The sequence below is a fragment of the Lolium perenne genome, chromosome 1 (genome assembly GCF_019359855.2).
Source record: "Lolium perenne isolate Kyuss_39 chromosome 1, Kyuss_2.0, whole genome shotgun sequence".
NCBI lineage: Eukaryota > Viridiplantae > Streptophyta > Magnoliopsida > Poales > Poaceae > Lolium > Lolium perenne.
Genome location: NC_067244.2, coordinates 35,687,876 through 35,701,426, shown reverse-complemented (window position 1 = coordinate 35,701,426; position 13,551 = coordinate 35,687,876).

Below are 13,551 nucleotides of genomic sequence, written 5' to 3'. Positions count from 1 at the left end.
GAACATAAGAAATTATCGATACGTCGGAGACGTATCAGCATCCCCAAGCTTAGTTTCTGCTCGTCCCGAGCAGGTAAACGATAACAAAGATAATTTCTGGAGTGACATGCCATCATAACCTTGATCATACTATTGTAAGCATATGTAATGAATGCAGCGATCAAAACAATGGTAAATGACATGAGTAAACAAATGAATCATATAGCAAAGACTTTTCATGAATAGTACTTCAAGACAAGCATCAATAAGTCTTGCATAAGAGTTAACTCATAAAGCAATAAATCAAAGTAAAAGTATTGAAGCAACACAAAGGAAGATTAAGTTTCAGCGGTTGCTTTCAACTTGTAACATGTATATCTCATGGATAGTTGTCAACATAGAGTAATATAACAAGTGCAATATGCAAGTATGTAGGAATCAATGCACAGTTCACACAGGTGTTTGCTTCTTGAGATGGAGAGAAATAGGTGAACTGACTCAACATAAAAGTAAAAGAATGGCCCTTCGCAGAGGGAAGCATTGATTGCTATATTTGTGCTAGAGCTTTGGTTTTGAAAACAAGAAACAATTTTGTCAACGGTAGTAATAAAGCATATGTGTTATGTAAATTATATCCTACAAGTTGCAAGCCTCATGCATAGTATACTAATAGTGCCCGCACCTTGTCCTAATTAGCTCGGATTACCTGGATTATCATTGCAATGCATATGTTTTAACCAAGTATCACAAAGGGGTACCTCTATGCCGCCTGTACAAAGGTCTAAGGAGAAAGCTCGCATTGGATTTCTCGCTATTGATTATTCTCAACTTAGATATCCATACCGGGCCAACATAGACAACAGATAATGGACTCCTCTTTTATGCATAAGCATTCAACAATTATTAATTTTCTCATATGAGATTGAGGATATTTGTCCAAAATTGAAACTTCCACCATGGATCATGGCTTTAGTTAGCGGCCCAATATTCTTCTCTAACATTATGCATGCTCTAACCATTAAATGAGTGGTAAATCTCCCTTACTTCAGACAAGACGGACATGCATAACAACTCACATGATATTCAACAGAGAGTAGTTGATGGCGTCTCCAGGAACATGGATATCGCACAACAAGCAACTTAATAAGAGATAAAGTGCATAAGTACATATTCAATACCACAATAGTTTTTAGGCTATTTGTCCCATGAGCTATATATTGCAAAGGTAAAGGATAGAAATTTTAAAGGTAGCACTCAAGCAATTTACTTTGGAATGGCCGAGAAATACCATGTAGTAGGTAGGTATGGTGGACACAAATGGCATAGTGGTTGGCTCAAGGATTTTGGATGCATGAGAAGTATTCCCTCTCGATACAAGGCTTAGACTAGCAAGGTTATTTGAAAAAAACACAAGGATGAACCGGTGCAGCAAAACTCACATAAAAGACATATTGTAAACATTATAAGACTCTACACCGTCTTCCTTGTTGTTCAAACTCAATACTAGAAATTATCTAGACCTTAGAGAGACCAATTATGCAAACCAAATTTTAGCAAGCTCTATGTATTTATTCATTAATAGGTGCAAAGTATATGATGCAAGAGCTTAAACATGAGCACAACAATTGCCAAGTATCACATTATCCAAGACATTTTAGCAATTACTACATGTATCATTTTCCGATTCCAACCATATAACAATTTAACGAAGAAGAAACTTTCGCCATGAATATTATGAGTAAAGCCTAAGGACATATTTGTCCATATGCAACAGCGGAGCGTTTCTCTCTCCCACACAAAGAATGCTAGGATCCATTTTATTCAAACAAAACAAAAACAAAAACAAACCGACGCTCCAAGCAAAGTGCATAAGATGTGATGGAATAAAAATATAGTTTCACTAGAGGAACCTGATAATGTTGTCGATGAAGAAGGGGATGCCTTGGGCATCCCCAAGCTTAGACGCTTGAGTCTTCTTAAAATATGCAGGGGTGAACCACCCGGGCATCCCCAAGCTTAGAGCTTTCACTCTCCTTGATCATATTGTATCATCTTCCTCTCTTGATCCTTGAAAACTTCCTCCACACCAAACTCAAAACAACTCATTAGAGGGTTAGTGCACAATCAAAATTTACATGTTCAGAGGTGACACAATCATTCTTAACACTTCTGGACATTGCACAAATCTACTGAAAGTTAATGGAATCGAAAAATCCATCAAGCATAGCAAAACAGGCAATGCGAAATAAAAGGCAGAATCTGTCAAAACAGAACAGTTCGTAAAGACGAATTTCTAAGAGGCACCAGACTTGCTCAAATGAAAATGCTCAAATTGAATGAAAGTTGCGTACATATCTGAGGATCACTCACGTAAATTGGCATAATTTTCTGAGTTACCTACAGAGTATTAGCCCAGATTCGTGAGAGCAAAGAAATCTGTTTCTGCGCAGTAATCCAAATCTAGTATGAACCTTACTATCAACGACTTTACTTGGCACAACAATGCACAAAACTAAGATAAGGAGAGGTTGCTACAGTAGTAACAACTTCCAAGACTCAAATATAAAATAAAGGTGCAGAATTAAAAACATGGGTTGTCTCCCACAAGCGCTTTTCTTTAACGCCTTTCAGCTAGGCGCAGAAAGTGTGTATCAAGTATTGTCAAGAGACGAAGCATCAACATCATAATTTGTTCTAATAATAGAATCAAAAGGTAACTTCATTCTATTTTTAGGGAAGTGTTCCATACCTTTCTTGAGAGAAATTTGATATTTAATATTACCTTCCTTCATATCAATGATAGCACCAACAATTCGAAGAAAAGGTCTTCCCAATATAATGGGACAAGATGCATTGCATTCAATATCCAAGACAACAAAATCAACGGGGACAAGGTTATTGTTAACGGTAATGCGAACATTATCAACTCTCCTCAAAGGTTTCTTTGTAGAATTATCAGCAAGATTAACATCTAAATAACAATTTTTCAATGGTGGCAAGTCAAGCATATTATAGATCTTTCTAGGCATAACGAAAATACTTGCACCAAGATCACATAAAGCATTACAATCAAAATCATTGACCTTCATCTTAATGATGGGCTCCCATCCATCCTCTAACTTTCTAGGAATAGAAGTTTCGCGATTTAATTTCTCTTCTCTAGCTTTTATGAGAGCATTTGTAATATGTTTCGTGAAAGCCAAATTTATAGCACTAGCATTAGGACTCTTAGCAAGTTTTTGTAAGAACTTTATAACTTCAGAGATGTGGCAATCATCAAAATCCAAACCATTATGATCTAAAGCAATGGGATCATTATCCCCAATGTTGGAAAAAAATTCAGCAGTTTTATCACAAAGTTTCAGCGGTTTAGCAGTTTCAGGCAGTTTTTCACGCTTTGCATTAGAAGTGGAAACATTGCCAACACCAATTCTTTTACCATTATTAGTAGGAGGTGCAGCAACATGTGGAGCATTAGCGTTACTAGTGGTAGTAATAGTCCAAACTTTAGCTATATTATCTTCTTTCTCATTTTCTTCTTTTTCCCACCTAGCACGCAATTCGGCCATCAATCTTATATTCTCATTAATTCTAACTTGGATGGCATTTGCTGTAGTAACAATTTTATTATTATGATTTTCATTAGGCATAACTTTCGATTTCAAAAGATCAACATCAGCAGCAAGACCATCGACTTTAGAAGCAAGTATATCAATTTTCCCAAGCTTTTCTTCAACAGATTTGTTAAAAGCAGTTTGTGTACTAATAAATTCTTTAAGCATAGCTTCAAGTCCAGGGGGTGTGTTCCTATTATTGTCGTAAGAATTCCCATAAGAATTACCATAGCCGTTGCCATTATTATAAGGATATGGCCTATAGTTGTTACTAGAATTGTTCCGGTAAGCATTGTTGTTGAAATTATTATTTTTAATGTAGTTTACATCAACATGTTCTTCTTGAGCAACCAATGAAGCTAATGGAACATTATTAGTATCAACATTAGTCCTATCATTCACAAGCATAGACATAATAGAATCAATCTTATCACTCAAGGAAGAGGTTTCTTCGACAGAATTTACCTTCTTACCTTGTGGAGCTCTTTCCGTGTGCCATTCAGAGTATTTAATCATCATATTATCAAGAAGATTTGTTGCTTCGCCAAGAGTGATGGACATAAAGGTACCTCCAGCAGCTGAATCCAATAGGTTCCGCGAAGAAAAATTCAGTCCTGCATAGAAGGTTTGGATGATCATCCAAGTAGTCAGTCCATGGGTTGGGCAATTTTTAACCAAAGATTTCATTCTTTCCCATGCTTGTGCAACATGCTCATTATCCAATTGTTTAAAATTCATTATGCTACTCCTCAAAGATATAATTTTAGCAGGGGGATAATATCTACCAATAAAAGCATCCTTGCATTTAGTCCATGAATCAATACTATTCTTAGGCAGAGATAGCAACCAATCTTTAGCTCTTCCTCTTAATGAGAAAGGAAACAATTTTAATTTTATAATATCACCATCTACATCCTTATATTTTTGCATTTCACAATTCAACAAAATTATTGAGATGGGCAGCAGCATCATCAGAACTATCACCAGAAAATTGCTCTCGCATAACAAGATTCAGTAAAGCAGGTTTAATTTCAAAGAATTCTGCTGTAGTAGCAGGTGGAGCAATAGGTGTGCATAAGAAATCATTATTATTTGTGGTTGTGAAGTCACACAACTTAGTATTTTCAGGAGTACCCATTTTAGCAATAGTAAATAAAGCAAACTAGATAAAGTAAATGCAAGTAACTAATTTTTTTGTGTTTTTAATATGGAGATTGCAAACAAGACAGTAAATAAAGTAAAGCTAGCAACTAATTTTTTTGTATTTTGATATAATGCAGCAAACAAAGTAGTAAATAAAATAAAGCAAGACAAAAACAAAGTAAAGAGATTGGGATGTGGAGACTCCCCTTGCAGCGTGTCTTGATCTCCCCGGACAGCAGGCGCCGAGAAAAAGAGAGCTTGATACGTGCACAAAGACGCGTCCGTTGGGAACCCCAAGAGGAAGGTGTGATGCGTACAGCGGCAAGTTTTCCCTCAGTAAGAAACCAAGGTTTATCGAACCAGTAGGAGCCAAGAAGCACATTGAAGGTTGATGGCGGCGAGATGTAGTGCGGCGCAACACCAGGGATTCCGGCGCCAACGTGGAACCTGCACAACACAACCCAAGTACTTTGCCCCAACGAAACAGTGAGGTTGTCAATCTCACCGGCTTGCTGTAACAAAGGATTAGATGTATAGTGTGGATGATGATTGTTTGCAGAGAATAGTAGAACAAGTATTGCAGTAGATTGTATTCGATTAAAAGAATGGACCGGGGTCCACAGTTCACTAGAGGTGTCTCTCCCATAAGATAAATGGCATGTTGGGTGAACAAATTACAGTTGGGCAATTGACAAATAGAGAGGGCATGACAATGCACATACATGATATGATGAATATTGTGAGATTTAATTGGGCATTACGACAAAGTACATAGACCGCTATCCAGCATGCATCTATGCCTAAAAAGTCCACCTTCAGGTTATCATCCGAACCCCTTTCAGTATTAAGTTGCAAGCAACAGACAATTGCATTAAGTATGGTGCGTAATGTAATCAATAACTACATCCTCGGGCATAGCATCAATGTTTTATCCCTAGTGGCAACAGCACATCCACAACCTTAGAACTTTCTGTCACCTTGTCCTGCATTTAATGGAGGCATGAACCCACTATCGAGCATAAATACTCCCTCTTGGAGTTAAGAGTAAAAACTTGGCCAGAGCCTCTACTAATAACGGAGAGCATGCAAGATCATAAACAACACATAGATAATAGATTGATAATCAACATAGCATAGTATTCTCTATCCATCCGATCCCAACAAACACAACATATAGCATTACAGATAGATGATCTTGATCATGTTAGGCAGCTCACAAGACCCGACAATGAAGCACAATGAGGAGAAGACAACCATCTAGCTACTGCTATGGACCCATAGTCCAGGGGTGAACTACTCACTCATCACTCCGGAGGTGACCATGGCGGTGAAGAGTCCTCCGGGAGATGATTCCGCTCTCCGGCAGGGTGCCGGAGGCGATCTCCTGAATCCCCCGAGATGGGATTGGCGGCGGCGGCGTCTCTGGAAGGTTTTCCGTATCGTGGCTCTCGGTACTGGGGATTTCGCGACGAAGACTGTATGTAGGCGGAAGGGCAGGTCAGGGGGCGTCACGGGGGCCCCACACGCTAGGGCCGCGCGGGCCCCCCTTGGGCCGCACCGCCCTAGTGTGGCGGCGCCCCGTGGCCCCACTTCGTCTTCCCTTCGGTCTTCTGGAAGCTTCGTGGCAAAATAGGCCCCTGGGCGTTGATTTCGTCCAATTCCGAGAATATTTCCTTACTAGGATTTCTGAAACCAAAAACAAGCGAAAACAAGAATCGGCTCTTCGGCATCTCGTTAATAGGTTAGTGCCGGAAAATGCATAAATATGACATAAAGTATGCATAAAACATGTAGATATCATCAATAATGTGGCATGGAACATAAGAAATTATCGATACGTCGGAGACGTATCACCATCTAAATCCGTTAAAACAACACCGTATGAATTGTGGTTTGGGTAGAAACCTAAGTTATTGTTCCTTAAAGTTTGGGGCTATGAAGCTTATGTAAAAAAAGTTACAACCTGACTAGCTCGAACCCAAAGCGGAGAAATGTGTATTCATAGGGTACGCTAAAGAAACAATTGGGTATACCTTCTATTACAGATCCGAAGGAAAAATATTTGTTGCTAAGAACGGATCCTTTCTTGACAAGGAGTTTCTCTCGAAAGAAGTGACTGGAAGAAAAGTAAAAAATCGACGAGGTTACTGAACCTTCTCTCGAAAATCAGAGTAGCGCAGCACCGGAAGATGTTCTTGTGCCTCCTGCACCGATAAGAGAGGAAGCTAATGATATTGATGATGAAACTTCGAACAAACTTACTACCGAACCTCGCAGGTCAACGAGGGTTTGTGCCACTCCTGATTGGTACGACCCTGCCTTAAATGTCATGATTGTGGACAACAATAATGACCTTGCGATGTATGAGGAAGCAATGATGAGCCCGGATTCCAACAAATTGCAACAGGCCATGAAATCTGAAATGGGATCCATGTATGATAACCAATTATGGACTTTAGTAGACTTACCTGATAGCCGCAAGGCTGTCGAGAATAAATGGATTCAAAATAAAAACATATGCTGATGGTAATATTACTGTCTATAAAGCTCGACTTGTCGTGAAAGGGTTTCGATAAATTCAAGGAGTAGACTATGATGAGACTTTCTCACCTGTAGCGAAGCTAAAGTCTGTGAGGATATTGTTAGCAATCGCTGCATTTTTCGATTATGAAATTTGGCAGATGGATATGTGAAAACGTCATTCCTTAATGGTGACATTGAGGAAGAGTTGTATATGGTACAACCCAAAGGTTTTGTCGATCCTAAAAATGCTGAAAAGCTATGCAAACTTCAGCGTTCCATTTATGAACCGAAGCAAGCATCCCGAAATTGGAACCAACGCTTTGATAAGGTGATCAAAGCTTCTGGATTTATACAAACTTTTGGAGAAGCTTGTATTTACAAGAAAGTGAGTGGGAGCTCTGTAGCATTCCTAATATTGTATATGGATGACATATTATTGATTGGTAATGATATAAAACTTCTTTTTAGTGTCAAAGGCTATTTGAATAAGTGTTTTTCAATGAAGGACCTTGGAGAAGCAGCATACATTTTAGGCATCAAGATTTATAGAGATAGATCAAGACGCTTAATAGGGCTCTCACAGAGTACATACCTGGATAAGATTCTAAAGAAGTTTAGAATGGATGAGAGCAAGAAAGGGTTCTTACCTGTGTTACCAGGTAAGACATTGAGTAAAACTCAAAGTCCAGCTACGGCAGAAAAAGAGAAAAGATGAACAAAATCCCCTATGCCTTGGCCATAGGCTCTATCATGTATGCCATGCTATGTACAAGACCGGATATCGCACATGTTGGTAGTTTGACCAGCAGATATCAAAATTATCCAGGAATGGTACACTAGACAACAGTCAAGAATATCCTGAAGTAACTGAAAGAACTAAGGATATGTTTCTTTGTTATGGAGGTGACCAAGAGCTCCTTGTAACCAATTACACCGATGCTAGTTGGAACACTAATCCGGATGACTCTAAGTCACAATATGGGTACATATTTATTTTGAATGGTGCAGAAATATGCTGGAGGAATGCTAAGCAAAGCGTTTTGGAGAAATCTTCAACTGAATCGAAATACATAGCTGCTTCGGAGGCTTCATCAGAAGCGATATGGATGAAGTGTTTCATTACTGAGCTTGGTGTGGTTCCTAGTGCGTTGGACCCGATGACCATCTATTGTGACAACATGGGTGCCATAGACAATGCACAAGAGTCAAGATCACACAAGAAGCTGAAGCATATCAAGCTACGTTTTAATTTTATTCACGAGTATGTCGAAGACAGTGACATAAAGATTTGCAAAGGACACACTGATCTGAATGTGGCAGATCCGTTGACTAAACCTCTCCCTAGAGCGAAACATGACCAACACCAGAACGCCATGGGTGTTAGGTATATTACCATGTAATCTACATTATTGACTCTAGTGCAAGTGAAAGACTGTTGGAGATATGCCCAAGAGGTAATAATAAAATAGTTATTATTATATCTTTGTGTTTATGATAAATGTTTGCATCCCATGCTATAATTGTATTAACCGGAAAAATTAATATTTGTGTGTTTTGTAAACATAAAAGAGTCCCTAGTAAGCCTCTTGTTAAACTAGCTTGCTGATTAATAGATGATCATAGTTTCAGGATCAAGAACATTGGATGTTATTAATAACAAGATCATATCATTATGTGAATGATGTGATGGACATACACCCATAGTAAAAGTAGCATATGATCAAGTCATTAAGTTCGTTGTGCTTGAAGTTTTAAGATACATAGTAACCTAATCCTTCTACCATGAAATCATGTTAATCACCTACACCGGATGAATGTTTTGATGATACCAAACACTACTTTGTAAATGGGTTGTTATAAAGGTGGCATTAACTGTTCGGAAATTATAGGCTTGAAGACGTGGCTCAATTGTGGGATTTGTCCATCCAAATGACGGATAGATATACCCTGGACCCTCTCGGTGGAATGACATCTAACTAGCTTGCAAGCATGTGACTGGCTCACAAGAGATATCATATCACAGTACGAGTAAAGAGTACTTATCGGTAATGAGGTTAAACTAGGTATAGACACTACTAGGAAAAGGCACATTGTCGGCGCACCTAAAACGCCCATTGCCGGCGCACCACGAGCCCGCCGGTGCGAACGCGCCGGTGATAAATGGACACTGCCGGCGCACCAGGTAGTGCGCCGGCGATATGTCAGCTACTGCCGGCGCACCACCCAAGCTTCGCCGGCAAAGATATATTCCACCGGCGCACAATCAGGTGCGCCGGCAGTAGTGCTTCCAGCACTGGCGCATGCCACGTGCGCCGGCAGTATGTCATTTAGGTGCGCCGGCAATTAATTCGAAAATTCTTTTTTCCAGCTTTTTTCCAGCATATTACAATACATATTTGACAGCAGTATATATTTACAACGCAGTTCATATTTATACAGTATTACATGCAATATGAGAAGCACATAGAGAGCCAAGTTTTATTTCGGTATCAGTACACAAATACGCAAGTCTCGTTTCGGAATGTGTTGATTCATACAACACATGTGCATATGCAACACCGAACGACGAAGTTTCACAAAGTTAGAAGTCTTGGTACATAGTCGTCACAAGTATCGTCATACACCTCACAATGTAGGTCCTAACCTAAACTAGAATCACATAGAACATGACCAACATGGTCATGATGACCATCATCACGAAGGCCATGGTCTTCATCCGGTTCCTCCTCATGTCCCTCATCTCTCCCGCTAGATAACGGGCGTATCTTCCTTCCGCCTCCACCCTAGTGGGGTATCCCTTGTAGCTGTTGCCGCTGAAACGGTGCACCTGTCTCCGACAGTCCTCCCAGTCGTCGTAGACTCCAGGAACCCTCCCCTTGTACACGACATATGTCGTCGGCATCTCCATTCACAAGACAAGTAAAACGTTAGTACCAATGCAATGAACAAGTGCCAACTCAAATAAGAGACAAGTAGTATGAACTAAATAGCATGTGCCTCATACTTTGTTGGTCGAAATAAATAATAACATACAGGGATGGGGTCAGTGAGGCTAGGTAGGATGCACAATAGATTGATATTTGTGGCCATCACACCAAGCCTCACTGGCCCCACCCCGGAGTGTACAAGTGACCGAACATTTTAATCATCGGCCAATGCAATTAAGAAGTGCGAACTCAAATAGAAGACAAGTAGTACGAATTAAATAGCGTGCCTCATACTTTGTCGGTCGAAACAAATATTAACATCCAGGGATGGAGTCAGTGAGGCTAGGTAGGATGCACAATAGATTGATACTTGTGGCCGTCGCACCAAGGCTCACTGGCTCCACCCCCGAGTGTATGATTGACCGAACATTCTAATCATCGGCGAACTCCAAATACGAGGCAAGTAGTGGTCGAGTAAATGCAAATAATTATTAAGCTATGTACGCCATAATCTTGAAATATATAGCAAAGTAAATGAAACTACAGACACATGTTCACATGCACATTCATACAACTAAATAAAAGCAACTAATCGATTCTATGGGAATATATAGCAATTATTACAGTACGGAAGTTCAAGGACATATCGTTCAAGCTTTAGCAAGTGTTCCCGTCGTAGGATCAGGTTGTACGCCTAGGGGGGAATGGACGGCAGCCCTCAAGCGAGTTGAACGGCCTCTCATCACGCGACATCTCCAAGCGGAGGTCTATCTCGTCATTAGGTGGTAGACCATAGCCGTAGAAAAACTCGCCAGACCTATTGTTGACATCCTGCAGGATTATCGTGCAAATGAACTGCTGGATGCGACCCCAGTTCTTTCTAATCTCTCTATCAGGGACATCCGCCATGTTTGCAAACCTGTTTCTGAGATTCTCTGGCAGCAACATATCATCTGCGTACTTTATGTACTCCTGCATCTGAAGGATGGCGTACCACGCGTCCATCCCATTGTCGGGCGTCGACTGCCTGAGGCAGGGGAAGTTGGTTGTGTGGGTTAAGACCAAGCCTCCTCGGGATTTCCTCTCTACTTTGAGGGGGCCTGCCTTGTTGGCGAAGCCGGTGAGAGCATCATTGAGAAGGGCCCTGATGTGGGAGTAGTCTTTCTTGCGGTCCCTACCCGAGTCGAGATAGACTGCATGCGAGTGTTGCGGGTGCACGACGATGAGGGTGCAGAACTTGTCTCTGCGGAAAACACACGGATTAACCTTTGGAAATGCAAATGGAGATATAGGATAGAATGGTGATGGGGGACTAGCGAGTGATTACTTACTCGGGGAAGTAAGGGATGAGAATGGCGCCCTTCTTAATGTTCGCCAGCATGAAATCCTCGACCTGCTGGGTGGCAATCGCGCGATCCCTGGGTTGCATATGATGCTCTCCCGCATATAGAAGGGGTCCATTATCGCGATGGTCGGCGTCCCCTCCTTAACAATCTGGGAAGACAAGCTAAGAGCAACTAGGCGAACCACACTAAAGTGGAGCGCTTGCATGCGATAGATGCTGAAGATGTCGTTGAACCGGATGAAGCACAAGTCCGCGGGGTACTTCTCGACGAAGTTCATGCCGCTGGCACCTTCGCCACGAAGAGAGGGTAACCAGGATCTTTTGATTTGAGAAGAAGGTTCTCCACATGCAAGACAAGTCTCATGCAAGCTCCTCATATCCGGGGTGAGTTTCTTCACGACATGCTCCGGCAGCATCGGTTGACCCAAGTGATGCAGAGGTCGCCAATTGTTTGGCAACTTGTCAAGGAGTGGGACCTTGTCCTTGGATTTGGCCGCCGCCGCCTTGTCTTGGGCGTCCTTCTTATTTTGCCTCTTCCTCTTCTTGGGTTGTACTGATGGACCCTCCATCGCCGTAGTGGCCGTAGCACGGAGTGTGTTTGGGCTCAACATATTTTTAACGGCGGCGGTGGCGACCTCCTCAGATTTTCCTCCTCGGCCGTTTCTTGAGAATCGAACAGCTTCTTGGAGCACACATATTTCAAGCCCGGCGCATCCTCATGGACAACTTGTGAAGACGTAGGAATATCCCATTGGAAGTTGTCACGTTCGTATTCCTCGGCCTCTGGCGCAGCTGGCTGTTGTGGTGGGGCGCTGACCTCTGGCGCAGCTGGCCGTTCTGGTGGGGCGATGACCACGGGCGCCGCTGGCTGTCGTGGAGGGACGCTGACATGTGGCGCCGCAAGGTGCTTGTCTTTGCTTGCCGTCGACCCCGAGTAGGTGTTGATCCGAATTAGGGTCTTCGGCCATAGCAGTACCCAACCCTTCAGTGAGGCCAGATTCAACGGGCTATCGTCATCGGCACCATGCGGTTGATTAGGAGGAAAAAAATCCTCATAGCCCGGTAACGCCCGATCCACTTCAACCCGGTAAACGTCATCCGCCATATCTCGTGTGTGCCACTTCTTATCCAGGGGCCGAAGGATGGACCCCCTCGCGACGTCTTTGAGTTCGTCGTTTACTCTCATCAAGAAGGTGCATGGCGTCGAGAGCGCCTGCGAGAACATGTGTATGGCGTTAGAGAGAGGGCAAGGATGACGAAACTAATATATTAACTTGATGTACACATTAGTTAATTACCGTGAGGGCGTTGAGCTCGGCTAATGTCGACGGGCCAGCACATGCGGCGGTGGGCGTGCAAGTGACGGAGGGGCTGCTACCCGGCATCGACGGTGAATCCCTAGCACCAGCGACATTGCCGGCGGCCGGAGGAGTCTCCATTATAACATTGTCATTGCCGGCGGACGGCGGCACCATCGAGTTGCTGCCGTTGAAGCTAACCACTTGCATTTTCGGGGGGGGGGGGGGCCTTGTTTGCCACCCTCATACCACGCTTGTAGAGCGTTGAAATCTGCTTGGACTCCAGCGGCGACTTCAGATTTGACTTCAGGTACGAGTGTAGCTTTGAGTTGCGGTACCCGTTGCGGTACCAAACCAGCTTGGACTTGGGCTAGGATTGACTCCCTCATTTCCTCCGCCTCCCGCTGCTTCCTCTCATTACGCGCATTTTTATCGGCCGCAGACGACAAGCCATAGTGACCATGCTTGTAGCCTGTACCGGCGCCAGCCACACGGCCTCTATGCGGCCTTCTCGTCGGTGAATGCTCATTAACGATGTTTAGCGCCCGTACGAGAGGCTTGTCCCAGGCTACCCTGCCTGTCGACGCCTGGGACGAGGAGCCTTCGTCACCTTGGGAGCCTTGAGAAAGTCTTTGTCTTTCTTCTTCCTGCGGAAGAAACGCGAACCATTTAGAAATGTTGCTACTATTATATGAAAAATACTTGATCTAATTAAACCGGTA